Genomic DNA, 12,802 nt, shown 5'->3' on the forward strand with positions numbered 1-12,802 from the left:
TAGGTTGGAAGGATCCAAAATCCCATCCCATTCCCACCCCATCCATGTTCAGGGACACCTCCCACTGTCCCAGGTGGATCCAACCTGGCCTTGGGCACTGCCAGGGATCCAGGGGCAGCCACAGCAAATCTGGGAATTCCAGCCCAGCCCCTCTCCACCCTCCCAGGCAGGAATTCCTTCCAGATATCCCATCTCTCCCTGCCCTCTGGCAGTTTAAAATGCTTTTCTTGGCCAGGATAGCAATAAAATAAGGATTTTTAACCCCCAAGATTCCCAGAACATGGAAAATGCATTTTTATCATCCACTTATGGCAATAAATGCACCGGATATTTTGGGATCCCAGCTGTGCTCGTTTTCAGGTGAAGCTCAGATGTCACTTCCTGCAGAGACATCAAAGTTCCCAGAATCCCAGGATCCCTGGGGTTGGAAAATCCCTCCAGGATCATCCAATCCAACCCCTGCCTGATCCCCACTGAGTGCCACATCCAAGAATTCCTTGGACACCTCCAGGAATGGGGACTCCAAACCTCCCTGGACACCTCCAATGCCTGACCACGCTTTCCATGGAGAAATTCCATGAATTTTCCTTGTTTTCCAGCCCTTTTTCCATGTTTTTTTTTTTTTTGCTCTCTCTATGTCCCATCTCCACTTTGGGACAACTCTTATTCCATCTTCTCCTCCCTGATGTGTGTCTGGATTCCTGAAATCCCTTCCCACTCCTGCCAACACCCAGTAGCTTCTTCCAGATCCATACATTTCCCTTTTAATGGGAAAAAGGGAATCTTGAGGATATCAGCTGTCCACAAATTCTGTAAAAAAAAAAAAAAAAACCAACAGATGGATGGAAAAAAACCCAGACATAAAAAATCAGGGAGCCTTCCAAGGGAAAGCTCAGGGCTTTTCCAGCCTCACTCATCACTGTAAACACGGATCCATCCTCATCCCCTTTCCCTCTTTTCTCTGGAATGAGAGGCCACACAAATGCAAAAAACCCAAGCTCTGGAGGCACCTGGAAACTTTCCTGGTTTGTGCCATGGAGGATGAAGCTTTGCCTCAGTCCAGGTTTTTTTTTTTTTTTTTTTGGTTTTTTTTTGGGAAGGAACCAGGCCTTGCACTTTTGCCCTTTCCTCTGGATTTCTCCTCTTTTTCCAGGGAATCCCCCGTTGACATTAATGATATTTATTTGCAGGTGGTAAAAGCTGAGTAAGGACCTTTAGGCTGGATTCGGGATGAGTAAGTGGAAAATCCCTGAATTCCAGCCCGGGATTTGCTCACCTTTCAGGAGAGAAACTCCTGCCAGCTCAATTTTCCTGTTTAATGGAGCAGCAGGACAATTCCAGCTCCCTGCAGCCGGGGAATTCGTAATGGAAAGGTGCTTCAGGATTGGGATGGCTGCAGGTGACTCAAAACACTTTGTAGCTATTAATTAGTTAATTAATTAACTGGCCACCTAATTGGTCAGTTTGGAGAGTCTGTGTGGAGGCTGAGGAATTAAAGGAGATTCCCAAACTGCTCCAGGATGGGAGCTGAGATGTCACCAGTGCACTGGAATCCTCTCCTGCAGTGCCATGGAAAGTTTTGGGAAAATTAAATTCCTGGAGCAGGCTGGGATCTGGGATATTTTGATTTTCTGGGTGATCCAAGAAAAAGGGGTTTTTTTTGCTTTGACTGGAAAATCTTTGGGACAGGAATTGTGTCCTTGTGTCTTCTCCTAGGACACCAATCCCAGAGTGCCCAGTTGGCTTCACACTCCTAAACCAAAAAATGGGGAAGGTTAAGGAGATTTTACATTCCTTATCTACAAATGGAGAATATTCAGGAGATTTAGATGGGAAGGAATTCCTGCCTGGGCTGCAATTCCCAGATTTGCTGTGGCTGCCCCTGGATCCCTGGCAGTGCCCAAGGCCAGGTTGGATCCACCTGGGATGGTGGGAGGTGTCCCTGAACATGGATGGGGTGGGAATGGGATGGGATTTAAGATCCCTTCTCACCCAAACCATTCCAGGATTCTGGGGCCTCTCTGCTCTGGGAGAGCTGGGAATGTTCCCCTGGAGAAGGGAAAATTCCAGGGAATGCTCAGAGTCCCTGCAGGGGCTCCAGGAGAGCTGGAATTGGGGACAAGGCCTGGAGGGACAGGACCCAGGGAATGGCTCCCACTGGGAAAGGGGAGATTGGGCTGGGATCTTGGGAAGGAATTCCTGCCTGGGCTGCAATTCCCAGATTTGCTGGGGCTGCCCCTGGATCCCTGGCAGTGCCCAAGGCCAGGTTGGATCCCCCTGGGATGGTGGGAGGTGTCCCTGCCCATGGGATGTTGGACTGGATGATCTTTAAGGCCATTCCAACCCAAACCATTCCCCAATTCCATGACAAACGGCTTTTCCAGAGGTGTTGGCAGGACTGGGAAGGGATTTCAGTGCCGAGAGGAACCCACAAGTCAAGGCAGGGCAGGTGAAGTAAGAGTTGTCCCGAACATGCAGCGAGCGAAGAATGTGGGGAAAAGGGAGAAAAACAAGGAGAGTTCCAGGCTCAAGGCTGGGGAAGGAGCCCGGGGAAGTGGAGGAGGTGTGGAATTGTGATGAAAGGGGTGTGGAGGCGCAGGGTGTGGGAGGCAAAGCCATGCCAGAGGCCTCGGAGAGTTGGGCAATCCGGGCGGGAGAAAGGGCAGGACGCGGTGCCAGGTCAAGGACAAGCAGGAGGAAAAGGAAAAAAACGGAAAATCTCCCTCCCCCATTTCCCACCTCTCCCTGCAAGGAATCGTCCAGGGAATGCAGAGAAGGACCCGGGGCTGAAAATCCAAACCAAGGAGTGATGGATGTCAAGGCAAAGGGGCCACAGGAATCCTGAGGGATCCTTTCTCCAGCTCTGGGCCGCTCGTTCCCTCAGGGAATATTTGCAACAAAATAAAATAAATACATAAATAAATTCAGGTCCATCATTTCAGATGCTTGGAGTAATTAATTTTTTTTTTTTTTTTTTTTTTTTTTTTAAGCTCAGAGGAATGAAACAAAACCCAAATGAAATAGTGGAATTTTCCTGCCTCGGATTTTATTCCCCTCCTGAAATTTAATTATGGGAATATGTTTATAGATGAAAACCTACTGTAATTCCTCCTCGGTCAAAGGATGAAATCCATTTGTCCTGAAAGGGAACTTTTGGAGTTTGGGTGGTGGAGAAATTCAGTTTTACCTCGTGTTTGGTTCAAACCCAGTCCTTGTTTATCTCCCAAATCAACAACTCATGGGTTTAAGTGGGCTGGGATGACCGGAGTCATGTCTGGATGAAATGTGAAGCCTCATTTTTGATTTAAGAGCTGAGCAAGCCCCATCTTGCCCAAATTAGAGCAATTATGGCCCATCCAAACCGACCATCCTGCTTTGGATTATGCTGGAAATATTCCTAGGAGGGGCTGCGTCCCTCGGTGGCTCCGCACCTGGAATCAATGAGCTTCCCAAACAACTGCAGCCTCTCCAAAAAAATACATGGGGGATGTTGGAGCAGGTTCCTTCCAGGCTGCTCCTCCTCCTGGAGCAGTGGGATAATGGAGGGAATGAAGGGAAGAGGTTTGGTTAAAGCACTGCCCGTGGCTCACATTCCAAAGGGGAATGAGACCTGGAAAGGGGAAGAGGTGAAGGGGATTTAAATTCCAGCTGGAATTCCTGAAACTTTTCCAGAAAGTTAAGGGAACCTTAAATTGTTGTGATGTCCCTGCAAGGGTTAACCAAGGTGTCCTTTTATCCTCCTGGAACGACATTCCCTGATCCAAGGAAGACTCCAGGGCCCAGAAAGTCTCAGTCTGGTGATTCCTAGGATGGACAAATTATGGAACCCCAAACCCCAAGGAATGCCAGGAAAACCTCGTGTGACTGCCCAAGTGACTCCAAACCAGACCCCAAATCTGGGAATATGCAGCCAAACAACCTGGATATCCAACGTGCCTCAATTCCCAAAAAAAGAACCTGCTGGAAAACCTGGGAGTCTCTTGGAGGCCCAGTGAATAAATGATAAATATTTGATCATTTTCTGGGAATGGGTCTGATCCCCCCCACACAGACAATCGGTGCTTCCACCCCAAATTTCCTTCATTTACAACATTCCCAATTAGTGGATTTGCACGTTGGGAACAAAGATGGAGAGATCTTCATAGTCCATGTCCACAATTCCCATCGCTGGGGTGGAGCTGGTGGATCCAGGAATTTTTCCTATGGCCAGAGGATCTTTAGGAGTCAAAGACTGACCCAGGGTCTTCTCCTGGCCTTTGGTCCTAAATCCCCACCCCAGAAAAGCTCTGGATTGTTTTGGATCATCCCCAAACCCAATACAGAAATTTTCCAGGGATAACACCACACAATGAGCGAGGGAAAAGCGGATTCTCCTGGGAAGGAAGGATTGTTCCAAGCTGGATGATCCTTTTGGTCCTTCCAACCAAGACTTTCTGTGATTTCTTCCAGCTTAGCTCCAATAATATCCAAGGAGGAGGATCCCAGCCTGGATTTTGGGATCAAGCTCCACAGGATGGAGCCTGTTGGGTTTTTCCAGAGGTTTAATCCCGTCTGGAGGACAGGGATTAACTCAGAGGCCTCCTGAGAAAGCCCTGCTGGAAAAACTTGACAATCCCAGCCTCTCTCAGGGCCTCCACCCCACACCTTGGCCATAAGATCAACACCAATTGTCCCATTCCAGCACTTCCAGGGGTGGATTTCTCCAGGATGGTGTCTTGGAACTCCGTCCTCCACAAACACGCACGGATACAAACACGAGGTTCCCTCTCCTCCCTCTGCCCTTGGAATGTGCCCATGACCCCGGGATGGACCTGGAAACTCCCCTGGCAATGAGGGCACTGCAATTCTCCATGAGGGAATAACCTGGAGAAGGTTGTGCTGAGAAGTGGATAAAATAAAATAAAAAAAAATGGAATGAAATGGGAAATGAAATGGGGAAAGGAAAGGAAAGGAAAGGAAAGGAAAGGAAAGGAAAGGAAAGGAAAGGAAAGGAAAGGAAAGGAAAGGAAAGGAAAGGAAAGGAAAGGAAAGGAAAGGAAAGGAAAGGAAAGGAAAGGAAAGGAAAGGAAAGGAAAGGAAAGGAAAGGAAAGGAAAGGAAAGGAAAGGAAAGGAAAGGAAAGGAAAGGAAAGGAAAGGAAAGGAAAGGAAAGGAAAGGAAAGGAAAGGAGGAAGGAAGGAAGGAAGGAAGGAAGAAAGAAAGAAAGAAAGAAAGAAAGAAAGAAAGAAAGAAAGAAAGAAAGAAAGAAAGAAAGAAAGAAAGAAAGAAAGAAAGAAAGAAAGAAAGAAAGAAAGAAAGAAAGAAAGAAAGAAAGAAAGAAAGAAAGAAAGAAAGAAAGAAAGAGAAAAAGTGAAGTAATGTAAAATAAAATATTAAAAAATATATAAATACATATATTTATATATAAAATATTAAAAATTTTAAAATAAAAATTAAAATAAAATAAAATAAAATAAAACAAAATAAAACAAAATAAAACAAACTATAATAAAATAGTATTTTTAAAAAATGAAAATGTGGAGTTCCCCAGGCAATCTGTGGCTCGGTTCCAGAGTGCCCCTCCGGTCTCCTGGTGCAGAAGATCCAGAGCAGAAAGGGAGGAATCCCCAAGCCCGAGGGGCTGGAAGGGAAGAGTCCCCAAACCTGAGGCCATTCCAAGCCCGAAGAGCTTTGGGGTGAAGATTTTGGGAAATAAATCCAGGCTGGGAACGGAACAGAGGTCTGGGCAAAGTTGTCCTGGAGAAGGTGAATGAAGAAAGGACCATCATTTATCACCATCATAATCATCAACATCATAATCACCATCATTTATCATCATCATCATCATCATCATCATCTCATCTCTCATCCCTCTGCCCCAGCCCAAACCAAAGCCCTCGGGACTTTTCCCTGTGTCAGGAGTTTAAGTGCTCATTGTCCCGAAAGAATGGGAGATTTCACAGGGACAACAAAGTTCCAGAGGGCGGGTCCATCCCAGACTGTGGAAGAACAAAAGGGAAACTCAATCCTCTTGTGTCCTGGATCCCACTCTTGGAGTTTTCTCGGCCTAAATTCCGACCCTGGGTGACGACCACGGCCCCTGGGGTCGTTCCCTGCTCGTCCCAACTGCTCAGGGCCCCATGGGACACCTGGAAAGGATTGGAAAACAAAGGACAAAGAATTCCCACCCTTCCCTATCCGTAGGGATGGAATCACCAAGTGGGAATTCCTGCCCACCAATAAAGAGGGAAATGAAACACTGGGGGTTCTCCTGAACCTTTTCCCGGTTTCCACCAGGAAAAATGAGTCTGGATCTTAAAGCTGATGGAATTTCCAGGGATGGAGGCTTGGGAGGAGATGACTTCGATGATCCCTGTGGATTTCTTCCAGCTCAGGGTTTTCTGTAATTCCATGGAACTTTGCGGTCAGGTTTGGCCACTGGGGTTGTCCTCAACACCTGAGCTCTGAATTCCCAAATTCTGGAGGTCCCAGAAGATGAGAGGGAAAAGGAAAAGCTCCCAGAGGAAACCAGAGGGATGAACTTTTACCACTGATGTGTTATCCACGTGTGATCCCAGTTTGGGGAGGAAATGCAGGGACAGGCAGGAATCCTGCAGGAAAAAGGACAAAAACCAGAGAAACGCTAAAAATAAGAGAGAAAAACCAGACATGACTCACTCCCAGAGATCCCTGGATTAATGGAAAATCATCCTGGATTAATAGAAATTTGTTTAAACACTTTTTTTTTTTTTTTTTTTTAACAATATGGGGATTTGTTATCAAATAACTCCAGTGGAATTCCAGTCTTTTTAGCCAGCTGGGCCCACGAAGAGGGAATCTTGTCTCCTAAATTCCCTGAAATCCTGATGGTGAGGGAGCTCCACACCTGTGGAAAACCTCTCAAGGTGACAAACCCTGTCCCCACCCTCGCCTTCTCCTGTCCTTTCTGAAGGGCCCCGTGATTCCCACAGAGGAATTCCAGGGTAATTCCCTCTGGATAAAGCACAGAGGGGGGAGTTTTAAACTAATTATTCCCTCCTGGAATTCCTCCAGGCCATCCCATTAACCTCCAGGATGAGGAGAAACCAAATGATGGAGCACATTTATTGTCCATTCTCTTCCCAATCCAAATTTTCTTTGCCAGGATTTCTTCTTCCATCCACTTCGGCCACAGGGAGCAACTCAAATCCTTCCCTCTTTTATCTTTAAAAGATTTTATCCACTTCCCTCCTCCAAATCAACAATCTCATAAATCAAAAAATTTTATAAATAAATTTCTGGCCCCAGACAGGAATTTGTCCTCCAAATATTCCAGATATTTTCCTTTAGGTGAGTTTGTAAATATATTCCTAATATTTTACTAAAATACCTAACACCTATACCTGATATTTTACTGGATTATTTAATTGATGGGATTTTTATTTATCATTCTGTTGTTTTATTGTCCTGATATCGCCCCAAAGCTTCCCCTTCCTAAGGATTTGATTTATTTAATTGTTTAGGGAATCGACTATTTAATTGATGGTTTAATTGTTTAATTAAATATTTATTTAATGATTTAATTATTTAAATGATGGGGTTTTCTGGAGGCTGAGTCCTGTCTGCAGGACAGGGATTAATTTGGAGGCCTCCTGGGAAAGCCCTGCTCCATTATTTCATTATCTAAGGAATCAATTCCAGTTCCCATGTTGTTCCTAGAACGGAATTCCCAATTTTCCCCCAGAGCAAAGGCTTATCCCAGCCAAAGATGAAGGAAAAAAAAAAAAAAAGGAAATGGAAGGTAAATCCCATATTGGAGCACCTGACCCCTCTCCGAGCAAAATCCCCTCAACCTGTGCAGGATTTTTCCCAAAACCAACATTCCTGAGAGGAGAGGATGGATCCAAACCCTCAGGAATTCCTGCAGGACACCAAAGGAGGCTTTTCCCCAAAACCTGGGACTTTTCCCCCAGTTCCAGCACTTTTGGGAAGAGCAGGGGGGTGGAGGTGGAAGCGATGCCTCGTCCCAGCTCCAGGTGAGCCCTTGGCTCCCTCACCTGGAAAAGGGACCTGGATTCACCTGGATTTGCCTCCTGCTGATTCCCCCCCTTTCACCTTCCACATTCCCGTTTTTTTTTTTTTGGCTGTTCCATGGCACGGATCTGCTGCAGAGGCAAAAGGAGCATTGCAGTGGATTTAATTTAAATGGATATCATTAATTAATTAATGGATAACGAGGGAATCCGGAATGGTTTGGGATGGAACAAACCTTAAAGGTAATTTTGTTTCAATTCCTTCCCTGGGAAGGGACAATTCCCACTGCATCAGCTCCATCCAACCTGGATTTGTCCTCCCAGGAGGATGAGGCAACAGATTTAAATTTTATCCAAGGAAAATCTGAGCTTCTCCAGCCTTGGGGAGAGCAAATCCACGGCTTTGAGGGGGACACGGCATCCCGGGAATGCTGAGCCCCTCTGAGAAGGCTCCTCCCGGCTCATTTTTGGGATGGCAGCAGGAGCTCCAGGAAAACAGGGATGGCTTGGAGAGGGGATTTGTGCATCCGTGGGTTGGATGAGGGTGGGGAAATAGAGGGAATCGGGATTCTCCATCCTATCCATTTATCCCAGGAATTGGGATAAAGGCACTCCTGCGTGATTCAGGCTCACGGGAAGCAGGGCTGGCACTTCCCAGCCTCAGAGGAGCAAGGAAAACAGGGATGGGAAAGGGGAAAAAAATCCTTCAGCTCCTCAGAAATCCAGCCCAGGAGGGTTTGAATTCCCAGAAAATTCAAGACACGGTTTCCCAAGGATGTTTCCTGGACGTGGAGCTGTTTTTTAATTCCCATTCCCAGCTCCTTCACTTCCAGGGGCTCCAAGGGATGCCCAAAGCATCACCTCAAGCTCCAAAGCTTTTCCTCACGGGCTCAGAGCGATGGGCAAACTAAAAATCTATGGATGGACTAAAAATCCATGGATGGACGTGGATTCCAGTGATGATGGATCCACTGAAAACCTCTAAAAATCAATGGATTTTTTCCCACCTGGCTGCTCGCAGGGAAAAGAGAAAAGGACCGGGATTAACTTTGATCCATCCTTTAAAAAACACGAAATATGGAGGGGAAAAAAAGTGGTTTTAGCTACGGGAAAAGCAAATCCCAAGTACCCAAGCGATCCTGCCGAGCATCTCCCAAACCTTTGGATAATGGGAGCAGCCATCCTCCCTCTCCAACTTATAATTGCCGAAGGAGTGTCCCGGCAGATAATTAACGAGGGTGCCCTAATGAAGGAGTAACGAGGCTCAAAAACAACTCCGGCAGCTGCGGGGAGGAGATCAAATCCCATCTCTAAATATCAGATGGAGGCAGGAATGAGGCTGCGGGAATGGGGGGGCTGATTCCAGAGGGTGAGGATCTTCCCCTGCTCCATCCGTGTCCTGTCATTAAGAGCCGTGAAATCTCCCGACATCAAAGGAGCGCGGCAGGAATGTGGCGGATGTCGCTTCCCCATAATTGTCTGGAAAAAAAAAAAAATTAAAAAAAAAAAAAAAATAATGAGGGCTCGGCAGTGCCAGCCATTGTGAGTTAAATATCCCGAGGCAGGGAAGGTCGATCCTGGAAAAAAGAGGGTGTGTCCAGGAGCAGGGCAAGGCAGCATTCCCAAAAAAAACTGGCCTTGGCCAGCTGATTCCCTCTCATCCTGCTTGGATCCTGCATTTCATTCCCCAATTGTCAAAGGGTCACCCCGAGAAATGGAGCCTGAGGAGTTGATTCGCCCCAGGAGCAAAAAATCCTTTGGGATTTTGGGAGGAAGCAGCCACTCAGCCCAGGGAGGGTCTAGGCCAGGGAAAAATGGGAAGATTTATCCAGGAAAACACAGAATTCCATTCTCAGATTGCCCTGTGGCTGGGATCCCAAACGGAGCCTGAGGAGTTGATTCACCCCAGGAGAAAAAATTCCTTTGGGATTGAGTGAAAAAGGAGGAAATGGCCAGTGAGGCCAGGGAGGGTTTAACCAAGCAAAGGCTTAGGGAAAATAGGAGGATTTATCAAAAAAAAAGGCCTGGCTGGGGTTTTCCTGGGAATTTGGGGGCAGAGGGAATGTGGGGACAAGGGAATTCCAAATCCATTGGAATTGTTTGGAGTGCAAAAGGAGGAAGCAGCCACTCAGCCCAGGAAGGGTTTAACCAAGGAAAAGTTCAGGGAGAATGGGAGGATTTCTCCAGGAAAAGGCCTGGCTGGGGTTTTCCTGGGAATTTGGGGACGAAGGGAACAGCAGCACCTTGGATTTGCTGCCTCTGTGACATTCCAGAGGCCTAAAAAGTGTGAGGGATTCTCCATGGACACAGAAATTTGGTACAAAAATCCCTTTTTCCTTCCCCCAGCGCTTCCCAGCCTGGCACATCCCGGATTTTGGGGGTTCCAAGCGGCTCCCCCACCCCCATTGGACACTTTTCCATGCTGGAATTCGCTTTTCCAGCCATGCTTTGAAGGATTTTCCAATCACAGAGATGTTTCCTTCCCACTGTGGATCCCTAATCCTGCCCTGATTCCCTGACCTGGAATGACCTTTGTGGGAGCACCATTCCTGAGGTGCCCGTGCATCCCCCAGCATTCCTGCTCCCCCTGGAATTTGCTTCCACACGGAAAAAAAATGATGGGATGGGCCAGGATCTAAAGAGGAAATCTGCAGGAAAAGCCAGGTGGATGTGGCTGTGGTGAACTCGATCCTAGAGGGGTTTTCCAACCTAAAATATCCTGGGATTTAACACTTGTGCTGCTGGAGGCTGATCCCAAAAGCTGGAAGCTTGGAGAATCCATGGGGGTTTTCTGGTTTGTTGGGGTTTTTTAAATTATTTTTTTGGGTTTTTGTTGTTTGTTTGTTTGTTTGTTTGTTTTGGTTTTTGGGGATTTTTTTTGTTCTTTTGTTTGTTTGTTTGTTTGTTTGTTTGGGGTTGTTTTTTTTGTTTGTTTGTTTGTTTGTTTTCGGTTTTTTTTTTCAGGAGGAAAATTCCCATTCCCGGCTGGGCTTTGGCTTCTCCATCTGCTCCTGCTGCAGTTTCGTTTGGAGATGTTCCTCCCTCTCCCCTGGGATGTTCCCAACTAGTCCGGACAAAGCTCGGGACAGAGCCACGAGCACGTAGGGGTGGGGGGAGAGGGATGGAGCAAATTCCTTAATGAGCTTTTTCCCAGCCCTGATTCCTGTGATCCCATGACTTCACCTCCCAAACGAGCTGTTGCTTCATTCCGCTGGCACGGGACGATTCCCGAGTTCCAATCCCATCCAAAAACGGGAGGGGAGCACCCCCTTCCCTTCATTCCTGCTCTGGAAAATGATTTATGATCGGTCGGGATGAAAAAAATGTCAGGAATTATAAAATTGCGATTCAATTCCAGCTCCCGAAAATTTCTCCCCTTTGAGTTTGGGAAGATAAAAATCCCCAGGAACAGCCACAAATTCCAGGCTCCTGGAGGCAACTCCTTAATATTGTTTTATAAATGAACTAAATATTCCCAGGCAGAAGTTGAAAGGGCTCCATCCCTCTTCTTTCACTTTTTAATGGGAAAACACCCAGCACCAATTCTCCAACATCCAATAATTAGGATTATTAATAACTCCCATTTATGGAGCAGCTTTGATCCCAGCGCTCGGCACAAACAATTGTGGGGATTTGCAGAGCCAGGAGCTCAGCTAAGCCCAGCTTATCCATCTCCCCCCATCCCCCACAGCAGCACAAATCCCAAAAACATCTCTGGGATATTCACCCGTAATTTTGATCTCCTTAGCACTTGGATAATCACCTCATCCACTCCTAAAAAAAAATCAACAGCTCTGGGAAATGATTGGACACATCCCAAATCGCAGGAGTAGGGGGTGGGGGGGTGTTGTTTGGATTTGGGGTTTCTCTTGTGCAGCTTCCATGGGATCAGCAGAGCTGGAGCCGAGCCAGGGATCCCACACCCACTCTTGCAAAATCCTCACTGGGAATGAGGGCGGAATGGGGCCAAACTTGGGGTTTCTGCCTCATCCAGGGATTCTGCTCCAGTGTCACCCAAAAAAGGGGTCCCTGTGCTGCTTCAGGGGGAGCAATCCCGGGAAAAGGGGGAGCAGAAGGGATGGGAACTGCCCTGAAGTGAACACAATGAAATTCCCGGCTTGGCTGAAGGGAGACCCCTTTATTTTGGCTTTTCTTGGCCACACAGATTTTGATATAAAATCATGGATTGGGTGGGAAGGGACCTTAAATCTCATCCCATCCCATCCCATCCCAATCCCATCCCATCCATGACAGGGACACCTCCCACTATCCCAGGTGGATCCAACCTGGCCTTGGACACTGCCAGGGATCCAGGGGCAGCCCCAGCAAATCTGGGAATTGCAGCCCAGGCAGGAATTCCTTCCCAAGATCCCAGCCCAATCTCCCCTTTCCCAGTGGGAGCCATTCCCTGGGTCCTGTCCCTCCAGGCCTTGTCCCCAATTCCAGCTCTCCTGGAGCCCCTGCAGGGACTCTGAGCATTCCCTGGAATTTTCCCTTCTCCAGGGGACCATTCCCAGCTCTCCCAGAGCTGAGAGGCTCCAGAATCCTGGGATCAGTGGCTCCAGCATTCCATGGGATAAGAGGAACTTTGGTCCAGGACACAAAGCTGCCACCTCCAGCCCTGCCCATGATCCACAGCAGGACTGGGATGGGGACAGGGATGTTCCTGGAATGGGGTTTGCAGTGAAATTCATGGAATTTCCCTTCCTTAATTTCCCTTCACCACGTGGACAAAGCTTTGCAAGTCCTGATCCACCAGAGAATTCCAGGACCTAAACCTGGCTTGGACACCCTCGGGTGCCTCCAGCCCAG

The 12,802-nt window shown here is 47.4% G+C and overlaps 1 long non-coding RNA gene across 1 annotated transcript in view; it reads right to left on the minus strand.

The window, feature by feature from the left end:
* Window positions 1-5,355: 5,355 nt before the first annotated feature.
* The window catches only part of LOC148223825 (uncharacterized), a 43,529-nt gene continuing 36,082 nt past the window's right edge, over window positions 5,356-12,802 (minus strand). The window contains exons 3-5 of the long non-coding RNA XR_015802971.1: window positions 9,120-9,469; window positions 8,015-8,122; window positions 5,356-6,589 (exon numbers count right to left, since the gene is read on the minus strand). This is a non-coding gene — a long non-coding RNA (uncharacterized LOC148223825). The remainder of the gene's footprint in view (window positions 6,590-8,014; window positions 8,123-9,119; window positions 9,470-12,802) is intronic.

Source organism: Sturnus vulgaris, chromosome 4, assembly GCF_052056855.1.
Source record: "Sturnus vulgaris isolate bStuVul1 chromosome 4, bStuVul1.hap1, whole genome shotgun sequence".
Lineage (NCBI taxonomy): Eukaryota > Metazoa > Chordata > Aves > Passeriformes > Sturnidae > Sturnus > Sturnus vulgaris.